General features: G+C 40.0%; 1 protein-coding gene across 14 annotated transcripts in view; it reads left to right on the top strand.

Moving 5' to 3' along the window:
• The first annotated feature begins 3346 nt into the window (after positions 1-3346).
• The window catches only part of INPP4B (inositol polyphosphate-4-phosphatase type II B), a 293940-nt gene continuing 280420 nt past the window's right edge, over positions 3347-16866 (top strand). For all 14 annotated transcript variants that reach the window (XR_012055774.1, XM_041715980.2, XM_041715983.2 and 11 more), the window contains exon 1: positions 3347-3485. The gene's annotated coding sequence lies outside the window, so the exon portion shown is untranslated. The remainder of the gene's footprint in view (positions 3486-16866) is intronic.

The raw sequence follows: 16866 nt of genomic DNA on the forward strand, positions 1-16866 counted from the left end.
CTTCTTCAGTCCCTCTGATTATGAGCCTAAATTTAACTTCTCTGCCTGACACAGCCCCGCTTCTTAACAAGGTTAGCATGACAGCTCTTTCCCTTGGTAAACTGTTATACTGAATGCCAATTGAAAGATAACACAAAAAGAGCTTCTTGAAAACAAACCCTTTCTATCCATTAAAATGTACTCTGTACAAAGACCTACAACAATAAATATTTACATTTCTCCTTGCTTAGACTTTTGCCTTTCCTTGAAGATTTAGTAAATTTCTATCAACCTTGTTATTTCCCCCTGTGTACTGGGAGACTTTGATTGTTAGTTAGAGCTTCTCCAGTAGAGAAGTTCTACTCCAGCTGCTGACAGGCCTACTTCTTCTCTTCATCCTGAAGTTCTTCAATGATTTATTGTTGTCTTTGATCTCAAGCCTTGGCCTGGGTATAGCAAATTTTGCAAGCCAGATTACATCTGGTTAGATTGGTTCTGGCTAGCACAGCAGGGATATTCTCCAATAGCTCCACTTGTTGTCCTTTTAGGAAGTCTCAAGTATGTCACAATTTAATTTCTTCTTTTCTTCCCCTCTCATCTCATCCTTACCCTTTTCCACTAAGTTAGAGACTCCTGATAAAGATTTTGTATTTATAAGGTACAATATAGGACATTATATGTAGGAGTTGGGGAGACAGAGCAATAAGCACACTGATTTGGAAAATATTGGGGAATAGTGGAAAGATATTAATAGTAAAACTGCCATAATCTGGAGGTGTTTCATATTAATTTTTCTCCTACTACAGATGTCTGTTAAAAGCTGGGCTTTGGATGCTCCTTTCCATATACCAGAATGAGCTGAATTATACAGTCAAGTACTTTGTTAGGTCGGTGTCTTGTTTTCTAATGGCTGAAGTCTGCATTACCTTTTTGAGAATACTTTTATAGCTTGCCTGAAGCTTTCTGCTACATTTATTATGAAGCACAGGTAGAGGTAGGTTAAAGTTTTCAAGCCTGAATGGATGCAGTTAGACATCCTAAATCCATACCTAGGCACTTTAGGAAATGTGATTTTCAGAGGTGGGGAGCATAGAAAAAGGTTCCAAATAATTTTGAGGCTAGTATTTTTGTGCATTAGATACCATTTTTTATGCTTAAGTGTATTTTCAAGCTCTGAAAATTTTGACTATATGGCAAAAGAGAGTTTTAGACTATATAACCATTATAAAATATTTCAGAGCTGGATGAAACTCTGATTATCTAATGTATTTTTTTCCATTCTGACATAGGGCAGATTCCTGAACACCCATTTACCAGTAACATCTTGAGTCTTAACATAAGACTAATCTAAAAATCAGCCTTTTTCCTTCCTGCGGTCTGCAGTATGACTGGCTGTACAACAAAGTCTTGCCCAAGAAAAAGTGTTCTTCAAGACATATTTTTTTGATAACTGCTCTTAGTAAGACTCAATGCTATATAAAGTCAAGGTTTTATTACTGAAAAAAGAAGTCAGGGGCTGTCATTGCATTTCCCTCCAAATCTAACAGAACATCAATTTTACAGACTCAGTACTCTGTTCTGAACTTACACAGGAGTTTGGGATTGCTTTCATTTGAAAAGCAACCACAGACTAAACACCCATAGTATTTGGTTCTTAAGGAAGCACAGAGAAAGGAACAACCCATGCAATTCAATTGCACATAGCCAAGTTTTTCAAGCTCCCTGTTCACCATCTAGATTGTCATTGGTGGAAACCTGAGTCTATTGCTACTAGTTTCTGTGACAGCAGGATCTTTCCTGCTATGTGTTGCATGATGGAACATAAAAAATTTAACAAGGAAAATTGTGACAAAACTCCTGTTGTGAGAAACAAAATATTGTTCATGAGAGACGCCCAAAGACTAATCTCTGAATTGAAAAGGTAGTTTAACTTCATAATGATGATTTGTTCAATATGAGTCTTATTTAAACATTTATGCATGAGTAGCTTTATATAAGTGGGTAGTTCCATCAAGCTAGATTTTTGTGTATTACTTTGTTTAGATGTTTGGACAAGGTCAAATATCTCTTGTGCCTTCTCAGCATTTTCCTTTCAAGTCTGTGTAGCTTATAATGCTATTTGTTTAGTTCCCATCTTTGTGTCTCTGCTCCCAGCTTTGTATCTCTGTATCTCTGTTTTGACTTCAAACTCTTGAAGCTGAATCAATCTTGCTTTGCACAGATCACTGTAAGGCTTTATAAGGCTTTGTGCTGGTACCTGTAATAACTGCAGCTATTACAACACAGGAAACACTAAAAATCCAACTCTGAAACAAATTATATTGAGTAGGCTAATATAACTATCTAATTTGTATTAACTTCAGTTGCTTGGAGAGTGACGGTGTAGGAGTGAGTTATGCTGCTCAAATCCCAGACAGTGTCCTGCAATAATGCACAAGTAGTCTCAAAAGGATTGATTGAAGCTTCAAATACCAGAATTTATCTAAGTACAAAATAAGTAGAAAAAAAAGCCGGGATTAAAAAAAAAAGTTTATTATCAAGTGAGCAAAATGCTTTACAAATTACTTGTCTTAATTCCACTGTTGCCATACCTACAAACCCAGTTTCCAGATGCCATGAATAAAAGGCCGGGTGTATGGATGCCATTAGTACTTTCTTGATCGGCAGCACCGGCCAGAGGCGAGGTGCAGCGCTCCCATCCTCCTCCCTGACAGGACCAGGCAACCCTCATCGCCTACCCCCGCAAAGTTTTGAGGCTGGAAGGCAGCTGGCCCGGCGGCTCCGAGAAACCGCTTGCTTGCCTTCTAGAGAGATCCGCTTTCCAGCTGCGGGACAGGGAAGGGACTAGCGTTTCCCACCGCTCCTGCTGCCTTCCCCTGAGCCACAGTGCCCCGGGAAATGCCGATGCGGAACTTGCCAGCCAGAGTCGAGCTGGCGCCGGCCTCCTCGGGAACGACCCCTCGGGCCGTGCGGGCCCCCGGCAGCACCTCCCAGCCCCCGGCAGCCGGCAGAGGCGGCGGCGGAGGCCGGGCTCCCTCTGGGCGGCAGGAGGTGAATGGCAAGCGCCGGCGTCTCCCTCCCACACCCCAGCGTCGGTCTCGCCTCCTCCAGCAGCAGCAGTAGCGGGTCACCTCTGCGCGGCTGAGCCGAGCCGAGCCGCGCTGCCTGCCGGCCGCAGCGCTCCCGGAGAGGCGGCTGGAGGCCACCCTCGCTACCTGCAGGGCCGCCGCCCGCTTGCGGTGACACTGGGAGGGGACTCCCGAGGGCGGCGCCGGGGCAGGAGCGCCCGTAGCCAGAGGCAGTCGCACCTCTCCCTGGCGGCGGGGAGCAGGGCGGAGAGCGGAGGGGCGGGCGGGCTCGGCTCCGGCTGCCCGGCTCTTCATTTCCTCTCGCCGTCCGTCGCGCTGTTGGAAGCTCCGGACTATAAATAGCAGCTCGTCCGCCACCGAGCGCCTCCCGCACAACGAGGTGGAAAGTGCCGCGCCGGCCGCCCCGCCGCCGGACAGGTACCGCCGCTCGGGAGGGGTGCGGGGCTCTTGATGCCGGCCAGGGTTTTGTTTCCTTGTTTTCCCTTTGGGCTCCGGCGCGTCAGGAGAGATCAGAAGCCGAGAATGGGATCCGGCAAAGTCCCTCCCTTTTATTCCCTTACCAAGTTTCTTAAGGTCGCAGCCCGCCGGGCGCGCAGCCCTGGCAGCGGAAGAAGGCGCGTTCGCCGGGAGCCGCGGTCGCCGCTGGGCGAGAGGTGATCCGGGCTGGCGTGCGCCGGGCGCGGTTGCCGCTCTCCCGCCTCCTCAGCGCCGGCGCTGAGGGAAGGAAGGTGGCCCGGCCGAGCCGGAGACCCCTGCCCGGCCCGCCCGCCCGCTCCAGGGATCACTGGGAGTGCGGAGGGACCCGAACTGCCAGGGTGGCTTCTGGCTAGGACGCGTCAGGGATCTCCCGTAATTTCTCCCGACGGCGGCGACGGTGCCCGCCGGGATGTCGCCTTGGCCGCGGTGCCGCTCCCCCCCCCCGTGCAGCTGTAATCGTGGTCTTTCCGAAGGGGTATCGGGAGGTCTCCAGGACCTTACCTGCAAAGGTTTTGTGTCGCCTTCGAAAGTTGGGAATACTCGGTAAGGGTAGCGACTTCTGTGGGTGATGCTAAGGGTTAATTTGGTGGAGTAATTAAGCTATAGGATCCCCGTATTGCAAAGAGCAGCGTCTGCCGAGATGTAATGGAAACCACAAGAAAGGTCTTACAGATAATGAAGTTGAGCAGAGTTGTAACTTGAAATTGTATCAGTCAGAAGAGGTGGGGTGGGGGATGATCAATTTCTGATCTATAATCGAGTAGAGCTCTGTTTTCTTTTTCTGAAATGACGCTGAGAATTTGAAGCATGGATGGCAGAGTTGGGAGTCCCACCTTTTTCCCCAAAACTGACCCGGTACCTCATCCAAAATAGAAATAATAGGATCAAGTCTTTGTGGAGCTGTGTTTTCATCTGATGCCTAATTATGTTTCCATTTATCTTCCTTGCTAGAAGAAATTTACTTATTTATTTACCCATTAGTGATGTGTTAAATAGATATACTAAAATCAGGCCATACGTAGGCCATTTAAATCTGACTTTCAATCTCAAAGATGAGAATATTTTTAGTCTGTACTGGCTTACAGGCACTCTCTGTATGTAAATGATGCCTACATAGCAAGAATGATGGGGAGAATGTCTCTTTCTCGGTCTGTATCAAAGAAAAAGTATGCAAATAATTGGTTACTAACTTCTGTTCAGATGAGTATTTGCAAGTGTGATAGAAGTCTTTAAAAAGGCAGTTTTCTAGTCACTTGGTTATTTCCAATGTTGTTTTTATTTTACTTGATTTAATTTGAGCTAGCTTTAAAGAGCTGCAGTATCTCAGGTTTTTTGTTCTGTGAACCTGTATATTGGATGGTGTTTGTGTACGTAAGCCCTCATTACTGTATCTATCCATGCTAGACTGAATGTTGTTTACTTCACACATGTTGATAATTTCACCAAAATTAGGATACAAGTCACAAGATGAGTATGAACAGCAATTAGTCCTGTGAGATTTTTACAGCCCTGATGGCGTTAGTGGCAGCATGTGGCAGTGTTACTACTTCAGAGCCCTATTTTTGCTTTTTTCCTCCTCTTCCACTTTCTGACAGTTTCTACAGCACTGAAGATAAGATTAAATCTTTCTTGAAAATACATCTTTTATTTTAATGGCTTTCTTGGACTCACTGAAGCTTCAAGTTCCTGTTCTCCATGGGTTCCTGAAACCTTGGAAGTACAGCTGATCCTTCTTTTGCTCCGGTTTCTTTGGCGAGACTTATCCATGAAGCTGCTTTAGTGTTTTTGATCAAAGAACTCTGTCTTCCTCAGCCTAAGGTATATCTGATTGAGCAGTTGTATCCGAGTACCTCTTACATATCCTCCTTTATGATCTATAGTCTCCTTATCTTCAGATCTGACAGAAAGATTTCACATTAGGTGAAGGTTTTGTGAACCAAAAAGGCAAGATTAATACTCTGCTTAGTGCCTAGAAGTCTACTGTACTGTAAGAAGAAAAAAAAAAAACCAAAACCAAAACAACCCAACACCCCAATAAAAATCACAGGAGTGGAAGACCTGCCTGGAGCATGGAAGTCAGTCTGTAAAGGACAGTGCTGCTGTCTGACATTAATGTGTGGAGGCTGTGAGAAAGTCTGCAGGTGAAGTAATTGTTTGAATAGGCCTAGGCCTAAATTCACTGTGAATTTTTGGAGGCAAAGTAGTGGCATTGATAGGTATGCTGAATTATTTAGCTTGTTATGGATATGTATTTTTAGCATATGACTTCTGCAGAGAAATATGAAAACAATACTCTTTGAATTTACGTAGCAGATTTACACGAGGAAGTAAGATTGTTTACTGAGACAAATCTGAAGGTGGACAGTTACTCCCAACACTAAAGTTTCTTCAAAACTTCTGATGACTTGAGGCCTCATGCTTAAACACTTGGGTAAACAGCTTAAACACTGTATAGCTAACACAGCTGCATATCTCTCCCTAACTTTTATATTCATAGCTCTTCCTGTATGTCAAATGCTCTGACTGATGGACATTTATAGGAAGGGCTAGTTTTGCTTGGCTTATTAAATATCTTGTATTATACTAATATTTTATTGTCATTATTGATGAATGGTGAATGTTATTTATTACACTTTTGAGAAAGGATTCTTTCTTTGAAGTAATCTGGGATGATATAGCTCAAATTCTATGAAATACTTTTCCCCGGATTTTTAAATTTACTTGTAAATCTCACTTTGATTGTCAAAACATGACCCTGATGGAAGGGTGAAATGCTATTTGGCATGAGTTGGCAGTCCTGGCCTCATCAGGCCTTGGGTCTTGTCTGCTATTTACCCTGGATTTAGGGGCCCTCCCCACACTTTCTGATTTCACCTACAAACCTGGCAATCTCACTACAAATTTGTCCTGACTTCTCCATCTCTTTATCCAGCAGCAGTCACAGCTAATTTTGCTCTTTTTTTTTTTTTTTTTTTTAAGGGAATTCTTAATTCTTCCTTAACTCAGCTGGGTAAGGAGGATCTGGTCAGTTAACTTCTCAGACTCTCCTGTCCTGGATAGTTGATATGTTACAGAAAACCTGAGGCAAACTGAAAGGCCAGCTGGGTTGCACAAGTGTGGTCTGAGATGACTTCACAGTCATACAGGATTTTAATTAAAAAGACTTGCTTGTCTTCATGCAAAATCCATGCTGGCAATTCTAAAGAGGGCTTGAGGTTTGTGAATATTGGTTTCCTGGTGTTTGGAGAGCTGGGCTTTTACTGCTTGCTAGAAGAGGAAAAAAATGTATGAGCTACTGATGTAGAATTCTCTAGTCCATTTTCTCCATAATCTGCAAAGGAAGATTCAATTGATTTGGCCAGGTCAGTAGCTGAAATAACATACTGAAAAGTGAAGTGAACATCTTATGCTGTACATGTTATGATTATGAATATGTCTTGAGAGGGAGTGAATAGAACAAACTGTATCTGCTTATTCTGTAGGGTTCTCAAGTTTACAATGATAAAATTTACTTACCTATTTCAGTAATGGGTTTTGAATTGTTTGGTGTCAGTGTAGTTGGTGTGACTTTTGAGAAATGTAGAATTATTTCTGCTTTTCAAGTATTATAGATCCGAAGTCTAAAGCACTTGCCACCCTTCAAAATCCAAAAAGACTGGGCTGGAGTGTTCTTTTTACAGTCGCTTCAGCTCTGGCACCGCACAGGAGGTTTTAAATTTGGTTTGGATGTTTAAAGCCTTTTTGTCTCAGTCTGGCAAACTAAGCGTCTTCCTATTTGTCAGTAAATTTACCCCACAGGTTCCTTTAGATTGTTTTTAATGTTGAACCAGGCTCTATTAAATTAAAATACTTAAGAAAACTCAAGCTCAAGGTGCTTACTTGACGTAGTACCATGTCAAAGTGTTAAATGTGATGCTGTTTTTCAAGGTCACTTTGGCAGTCTGAGTTATGCTCTGTTACTGGGTGCCATGGCATTAAAAATCAAATCCATCAGTGCTTTTTTTGATGGATTTCTTTTGTTTTGTTTTGTATCCTGTTTATATGAAATTTCACCATGACCCCAGTGAAAATTTGAGTATGTCAGTAAAGTCAGTCTGGGGGGAACTTTCTCTTAAACTTAACATATATAAATAACTAAACCACTTTCCTTTGGATCAATTTCTTTCATTCTGCTATCTGTACTCTTGCCATTTGGAGTTTCTTGCTGCAATAACACTATTTTGGCAAATAGGGTGAAATCTCTTAATATGAGGCAATACAAAGACTCTGTTTTTTAACGTGACTGTAAGAAGTGGATATGTAAAGGGCAATTAAGAGGAAGAAAGTCTTGGAGGGAATAAGCTTTTATTGTATTTTGACAGCTGTTCATGTACAGTCAAGTTTGTGTATTATTTGTTTAGTTATCAAGTGTGATCTTAGTGTATTATAGCAATGCTAGTAAGATGCACTAAACCTAGGGTACATATTTCTATTATGAAAATATGAACATGCAAATGGGTGTAAAATCTAGGTATTAAATGTGGCTTTGTATCTTGTGCATTTTTGCAGATGGACCATTAAGCAGAATGCATCAGCTCTGGTGTTGTACGGTGTTTCTCTAGCAGCAGTAACAGGTTCTGTTTGCTTTGTGTTTGTGTAAGTGGCTAAAGAAAACAGCTGTCAGTAAATATGAGTTTTTTTAAGATGAAATAACTTTCTCTGCTATAGTAATTTTGGAATAATATTTTTATTGGGTTATTCCATAATTGTTCTGTAAATGAGAACAGGGGTTGTTACACAGAGTAGGAGATAGGTTATTGTGAACATCAAATGCACTCAGTCTGCTATTTTTATAGTTTTAAAAATATAGTATAAATATAACATATAAAACAATATTTTAAAATATTGTAAAAATATAGTTAAAAACATAGCACTTTCAGTTGATGATTATTAATTTCGATTAATTTTTAAAATTAATAATCTAAAAATTGTAGTGTCCAAGAAGTACCTTTTTGCTTTAGCCAAGTAAGAGTGTGGGGTGGATATTAGTTTTCCCCCTTCAAAAGGCAGCTGTAGTGCTCTGCTGTATCTGGAATTTCTGTATTACTGCCTGTCATGACACAGAACTTGGTGGCTTTTGTAGAATGACCATGGGGTGTAGCCTCTCTGGGTTAGCTGGAAATGAGAATTCCAAGATGTTGCCTCTGTGGAAAGGCAACTTTGTAAAGCAAACTCCCCTGTAGTGCTGCGCAGCAGCTCTTTCCACAGGAGTACTGTGACAAAGATCATCAGATGGTGACCCAACCATTGAACCTTGCAATAAAGACAGAGGATGTAAATGAGGAAGAAACACCTGGTGAAAAAAAAGAGTGAACATTGAAGTAAATGTTCTGACCTGCAATTGAGAAATATTGTTCAATTTGTTCTGTAGTTTCTATAGAAGCACAGATGCTTAATTTGCATTATTTTCACTCAGTGAATCTACATTAAACATTTTTCCAAATGATTCATATTTGATAATTGTTTAGCCATAGAGTTACAACAATTAGAAATTATTTATTTTTCCTGCTGTCAGTGTCAGATTACTTTAAGTTCTGCTATTTTGTTTCAGCTGGCTAGCATCAACATTTTATCCTAGGAATGGAGAATTTCCAGTATCAGACTACACTAGGTGGCAGTGTAAAATATGAAGAAGCCTAAAAACATTTGGAATTCTTTATGAACCCATAGAAGCTGCCACATTTATGGTTAATTTTGTAGCTAAGACTATTTTTACAGTATAGTCTCCTCTTAGATATGAGGTCACTTACTTTTTATGGTCCTAATTTTTCTTGACTTTACCTTGTTTGAGTCAGGGAATGTGTTTGGACACCTACTTACTGGAAGATAGCTGGTATACTGAAAATTCAGTCTACACTTTTATTGTGGTTAGCTGGCTTGTGTTTGCAGTTATTGGTTAGGAAAACCACACACAGTTCAAAATATTATGTGAGATGAATATTTTTAACTGTAGGACAGAAGCTGTCAACTGATGAAACAATGATGGTGAGTCTTCATTTGAACCTTTTGTAGCTGTATTATAGCCATTTATAATTTATCTAGGATGATCTGGTATGCATATATTAATTTTAAAACAAAAATACTGGAATTGTACATAATCTGATGTCAAATTGCATGTACTGTTGGAGTTTACTGTCTTTAACTTAGAGAATATGAGAACGTGTATATGTGTTAACTAATATATATATATATATATATACACACACACACACCCCCACCCCAGTGCTGTAGCTGTAAGTTTTCTTAAAAATTGTAAGATTTGTGAGTCTTAAAAAGCTCAAATGCATCTTATTGTTCTTTAAGCATTGCAAGGGAGCTTAAGTGACAGTGGGAGTTAGGACAGTTGTCTGTGAGCAAAGTACATCCTTTGTTAGTAAAGTTTGGAGTCCCTTCAAAGTTTTCCTTCAGCAATGCCTGATTAGACAAAAATTCTGATCAAGGTGGAGAAAGTAACATTTACAGAAACCTTTAAATCAGTTTCTGTGCCATCAAGATGCAATAGCCTAGAGATAGATTTCCCTACTAAAGCATAAAAAGCAAGAGAGATCAGAGGACGCAGCCTGTAAAGGTTGTGTACAGAGTTCCTGAACTGCTTTGTTATGTGAAATGAGAAAGCAGTTTGATGTAACACCATGAAAGCTTTGTGTTTTTATAAATTGGATTTTCTCTCTCTGACAAAAATGAAAAGCCTAGTCACAACAGCTTCTTTGGAGCTGTGTACTATAAAAGGCCAAGCTGTCCACATGCTGAGACTGTTAAATGAATTTAGGCTGTCAAAATACACATGAAAATATATTTAGTGCCTTGCATTAAAATTGATCAGTAATTAATCTGATGGTAAATTAAGATGACTGTACATATATAAGGTACAAGTCAGGATATGCTGAATATGTTTGAAGAACGAACATCTTATAAAATCCCAACTTTTGATAATGACTTCTTTTAAGCAGAAGACACAAAAATACTATAAAGCAGTGGGAGTATTTAGTGAGAAACCACTTCCTCTTCCTTTTTTTTAGTTCATACCATTATGGTTTTCACAGAAGAAATTGTTCAGTACCATTGATATCTGTCATATTAGTATTCTGAAGATAATGTGAAAGTATAAAATGTAGATAGTCAAGTAAACCTGTGCTTGCCGACTTACTGAATGTATGTATAGGTCCTGGAGGGGCACTGTAATTAGTGACCCTCTATGTTCATGTAATCTTTGGGAAATTTGGCCTAAACTTTTATCATTCATAGTTTCAGCAAAGGAAACCTGGCATAAATTCTCCTTGGCAACTCTGAATATTAGTTGTTGCTTGAACTCCAACTGTAAATTGAGATTTCATGTCTCGGTTTGGATTGTTTCGATTCAGCATTCACGGCTGTTTTTGTTTGTTTGTTTTTACTGGTGTTGATTGAATGGCAAGCTGTGGTAATTCTGCACAAAAGTAAAAGCATGCTAAGCCCCAGTTTATCAAAAAAGAAGGATTGTGGATGGCAATATTAATGTTAATAATACAATTTTCAGCTGAAGATTGATCTAAAGTTGTGTGCAAACCTGACAGAGCAGATCCCTGACAAAAGCAGAATGTGAAAAGACACTGACTGAGTCACAGGGTGAAAGGATAGAGACACTGAACAAGATTAAATGGTAGCTTATTTTAGACCTGTATAAAACGTATTCCAGAAATAAACTGTCTGATCTGATGTCCAAAGATCGCACTGCCAACCATGATTATAAGGAAAATTAAATCCTTTGGTCCAGTTTGGGCTGTGTTTTATAACCCATGAGTGAAAACTGAAGGAATTACTGATGCTGATCTGGGAAGCAAAGTGGTGAACCTCAGCCTAAGCAAAGCAATTTCCAGAGGTTCTGGGAACAAGTCACTTCTTACCTGAGCAGTGGAAGCAAAAGGAAGTCAACCCATCTGGAATTCTTCACTTGTTTTGTCTACTAGAACCAAATCTTGAAGCCTTCTTCTAGGTGGTAGCATTTGTTGTCTATGACATTTAAAGAAACCTGATATTTCACTAGAAAACATGCTACAATTGTTTCCATGTTACTCTGAGATTATACATTTGTAATAATTATTTTAAACACCTAATTCAGCACTTGGTCTGCTTGTTTAACAGCATGTTAATGAGATGTCCAGGAGTTATCTATGAATATTTATTAAGATTTATATCAAGAGTAAAATATAGAAAAACTGTACTCTTTTTCAAAAGAAAAATGATGATTACTCATTTTCAGTGCTCTGAAATTACCTTAACAATCAATTTTGGTATGTTAAAATCATTACATGCATTAGAATTTTACCCGAAGCAGAGATGTGATGTTTATGCCTTCTCTTTGTTTCTTGGGGCTTTTTTTTTTACCCTTTTAGAAGAAGAGCTACCTTTATCCTCATGAACTGTTCCAGATGGGGAGGAGGGCCAAAACACTGTAAAGCATAAACCAGTTTGCCCATTTTAAATAAAATACTGAGGAAGATCTAGTCCATATCTATGGGAATTTTTCTTGGCAGATGCTTATTAAGTTCTGAAAAACATCAGCTTTGAGAATCTGTTTTTGTGTTCTGGAAAAGCAATGTCTCTCCCTGAAGTTTGAAGGTTAAGGTAGAAATACTTTTTTGGAAATTGAGCTATGAAATGCAAGAAGATATATTTTTAAGCAATTTAAAAAGACAATACCAGCCTGTCAGTTTTGACCCTAGTTTTTCATTTCTGTATTTGGAACAGTGTTGCAGCTTTACACACATATGATGTTAGTTCTGCTGTAGTAAATAATTCAAAAGAGCCATTGTTGTGTAGTCAGCAATGTCATACATCTCGCACCTCCCCTTGGTGTTGGGAGCAGATTCTGGCCCCATTTGCACTGCTGTAGGTTTGCTGCAGCTCAAGGAAGCACTTCAGAAGATCTTGGCTTTTGGGTTTTATTTTCTAAAAATAAATAAAACCTTCACTTAAAAATGAAATTTTAAAACTTAGCAGTAATTTACCGTCTCATATATTGATTCTGAAAATGCACAGAAGGGACAAGATGGTAAGAGAAACCCAAGTGTGCTGGTATTTTTGTAGGAAGGCTTCATCTTGGAAACCCTTATTGGGCTGAGTGTCAGACTGGAATTTTGAATCCTTGAACAGGCAAGATAAGATGTGTCTCTGTTAAATGGCAATGGGGAACTGGAGGAGAGCTGGTGTCTGCAGAGCAGGGCACCTCTGGGAGGCCATAAAAACATCGGGGATAATACAAATTTGCCTTCCAGCTGGGAAAAGGAGTATGCCATAACCAGTCTCAGTGCTGCAGCTATAAGTCTTTGTGTGCTTGGCTACTTTACATCTTACCTGAAAGTTTGTTTTGTTCCTGTTTGTCTTTAGAGAATTTCTGTGTCTAAGAGGAAATAGAGGAAATAGGCTGCCTCTTTTGACTACAGTAAATGCTATTTTTACATACTATTGAACAATCTGGGTTTTCTTTTTTAATGAAAGGTGCATATAGTTGTTTTTTTGGAACTTAATGAGAAGTGTTTGTTAGTATCAAAAACTAGTAAAGTCTCTGTCATACTATAGCCAGCTTGCCCGCTTGTCAGCAGAACTGAGTTTTCCTTTTTCATCATGGATGGTTACCTTTCAGCTTGTTCTATTTCTGTCCAAATAGTGTTGCTCCCATTCTAGCCCAGTGAAGGATATTCATAGCTTTCAGACCTAGTTCTCATCACAGCCAGACTACTAACAGAATCAGACAATGCTGAGGTGGGAGGTGCATGGAACTTGCCATGCTCTTGTCAGTAGAATTTTCTGAGTCTGACAGATGATGCAACCAAACAAATAAACAAAATTCAGATCCTGTAATGTCTGTAGGCAGCAGGTGTTGGTACAGGTCATGGACTGCAGTGGTTCAGGTAACTGAAAAAATAAACAAAATAATTTATACTGTCTTGGAAACGAACACCTCTTTAATCCATCAATTTAAAAGTTGTCGTATGTGAAGGAGGAGACAGTGTAAGGAAGTTCATAAGATTAGACTGAGAGAGACAGATTTTTCTTCTTGTCTGCTGTGCCACATTGAAAAAAAAAAAAAAAAAAGAAGAAAAAAAAATTACCAGGCCATGAGGAGATAATTATACCATCAAGCACAGGGTATTTCATGGCCATTGTGGGTAAACAGCTTTGGCTGTTCCAGGCAAGGGACCAAATTAATTAAAAACAGTGACCAAAAAAAAAAGAGGGCAAATCCAAAATTGTAATTTATCTAACCCATTTACTAAAGAATAATATTGAATGCCCATTAGTTTTGCTACATAAACTAACATTTTATCTATAAATGCAACATGTAATAACTTTCTCTGGCTTTGCCTTAAAAATGTACAAACAACATGAGTTCCACAATTTGTGAGTTTAAAATAGATTTTACGCCAATTTTCTGATACTGCTTTTCATCATATTTTTCACTTCTAAGTAAGGGGAAAGCTAAGATCCGTAGCAGGAATTGAATTTTTTTTTTCTATTTATTGGAATATCCTTAGGGCAGAGAGAAGGACGCAGAGGAAGCCAACCATACCCTGGCTGCATCTGGAGCCCTGTGGGCAGCAGGTCAAGGGAAGGGATTCTGCCCCTCTACTCTGCTCTAGTGAGACTCTGCCTGCAGTGCTGCATCAGCTCTGGGGTCTCAGGATAAGAGGGATGTGGACCTGTTGGAACAAGTCCAGAGGAGGCCACAAAGATGATGAGAGGGCTGGAGCACCTCTCCTGTGAAGACAGGCTGAGAAAGGTGGGTTTGTTTATCCTTGAGAAGAGAAGGTTTCCAGGGAGACCTTTACAGCAACCTAAAGATGCTGCAAGAGAGCTGGAGCAGGACCCTTGGGGCATGGAGTGGCAGGACAAGGGGTAATGAGTTAACACTGAAAGTGGGCAAGTGTAGATTAGATATTAGGAAAAAATTCTTTACTGTGAGGGTGTTGAGATGCTGGAATAGGTTGCCCAGAAAATCTATGGATACCTCATCCCTGGAAGTTTTCAAGGCCAGGTGGCATGGGACTTTGAGCCACCTTGTCTAAAGAAAAGTATTCCTGCCCATGGCAGGGGGATTGGAAGGAGAAGATCTTTGAGGTCACTTCTAACCTAAACCTTTCTGTGATTCTGTGACCATCATTTGCAATGAAGCAAACTCTGTTTGATCAGGTTATGCAGCTTATGGTAGTGTGGGTGCTGTCCTGGCCTGTAAGCCTTGCTTTGTCTGTAATTGAACCATTGTGGCTGCAGCGTTACCAGCCTAACATCTCATTACATGAGAAGCATAGGGGAATAGAAACTTCTGGGCTGGATTGCCCAGGGAAGCACTCAATGGCTCAAGTAAAGATGGCTGGAAGTAAAGATGCGTGAGCTTGAGACTGTGTTGTACCTTTAGCTGCCAAATCTAAAACTTAAAAGTCAATGTCATCCAAAAAATTCAGAGTGAATCTATATAATAATTTCAACCTTCTGTTTTCAAGAACATTTTTATTTGTACTTGGTATGCTAAATTGTTACAGAATATGATGTGGGAATGAAACTGGCTGGGATGAATAGTGGTTTAGCCTCGGTGGTATATACAGGAGGCATCAACCAAAGACCATGGGAAGTGGGATGCTGAAAGGGAGATAGCTGGTCAGGTCATGGAGAGAAAAGTGTAGCCAAGGGAGTTGGTACTCCCTTACAGAGTAATGGAATTACTCTATAATGGGTCGTATTTCTGGTTCTTGTTCTCAGTTGGTTCATGACCTGTCACATACAAGGTCATGTTCCTAGTTTGCGCGTGTGATTGGACCCTTGCCCTCAGAATACCCCTATATATTGTTGTTTGCCACACCCCTTCCTCTTTGGATCTTGCTCCTAAGATTGTGTGGTTTCTATGTTTGTTATTTTGCTATTAAAGTTCTTTATTCTTCAGACAACTCCATTATTCCTTTCTCTCTATTTTTACCACATTCACCCCAGCTGGACCGGGCTTGGGGTCACAGCAAGCCAGACTGCAATAATATGGTATTTGAAAATAGCAGCATTACTTCATAAATTACTGCTATTCTTACTGGCCTATATACATGCATTAGTTACATTACTGAAGCTGGGGGGGGGCGGGGGGGGGAAGCCTAGAATGGAGTGCTTTTGTATAAATGAACATGTATAAAATTGTACCAAAAGGTTAGAAAGGGAGAAAACATGTGGAAAACCAAAAGGCAGAAATAAGGACTCTTATAGAAGTTTCTGCTGCTGTGCTTATAAGTATGAACACTTTTCCTGTTGTGTCCAGTTGAGCTACCTGGTGTCTCTCTGACATCGGTTTGGAAATGTCAAAAATGAAAATGTTTTTGAGTCAGACTATGTGTAGCCCTGCTAGCTCAGTCGGACAGTGATTCCTGGTAATAGAAACTGAATTCAGCTTCGAGTACATATTGTTACAGGGCATAATTCTCTAACAGTTTTTGCAAGTAATTTTCCAGTCTTACTTTTAGTTGTGGATTTAATATTTAACATGCAAGGATTCTTAATGTTAGGAGTAACATTAAGGAATATTAATATTTAATTCAATGTAATAAGAAATAGCTTACAGTCATTTTTGCAGATGAAATAGGTAAGATATCTCTCATAGTTCCTTTGGAATTTTGGTGCTTCTTAATCACTCTTCTTATAGGATAAGGCATAAAATCTTCCTTTGTATGTGACTGCCAGAAGTTAGATTACATTGGAACTAAATAAACAGTGGGTTGGAAGGAATTTAGATTAACATCCATATTTGTAGATTTTGAAATTACCTTAATCTGGAAAAACAAAACTTGAAAGTTGTCATCTGTGGCAGCACTATGTTAAGCTCTGCATTGGCACAGTTCTTACTTCTGTGCTGCTCTGAGTTCAAAACTGGTGTTTTGCAGCTCTAGTTTCCATTCATGGAAGTAGGACATAGTGGAAGAGCTGTCTCCTTGGATGTGCTTTAAATTTCACTCTGCAGGGTGTTTCGCTGGTCAGAGTTGGTGATTTCACTGGAACAGAAGGTTCAGATCAGATGAAGATATTTACTTCAATTAAGGTCTTCAGTATTAAATCTGTGTTATTATTAAAACCAGAACACATTGGTGATTTTATTAATAGTCTTGCTTTGAGTTATGGTTTGAATTTGAATTCTTCCTTTAAAGATTTTTTTGCAAGATTTCTTCTGGTTCCCCTTTGCCTCTGTCCCTGAGTGCAGAGACACTTGTGTACTGGTAGCTGCTCACCAGCTCAGTTTCCTATTCTTCATCTTAGTTGTAGTACCCTATCA

Source organism: Taeniopygia guttata, chromosome 4 (genome assembly GCF_048771995.1).
Source record: "Taeniopygia guttata chromosome 4, bTaeGut7.mat, whole genome shotgun sequence".
NCBI classification, from domain to species: Eukaryota; Metazoa; Chordata; class Aves; order Passeriformes; family Estrildidae; genus Taeniopygia; species Taeniopygia guttata.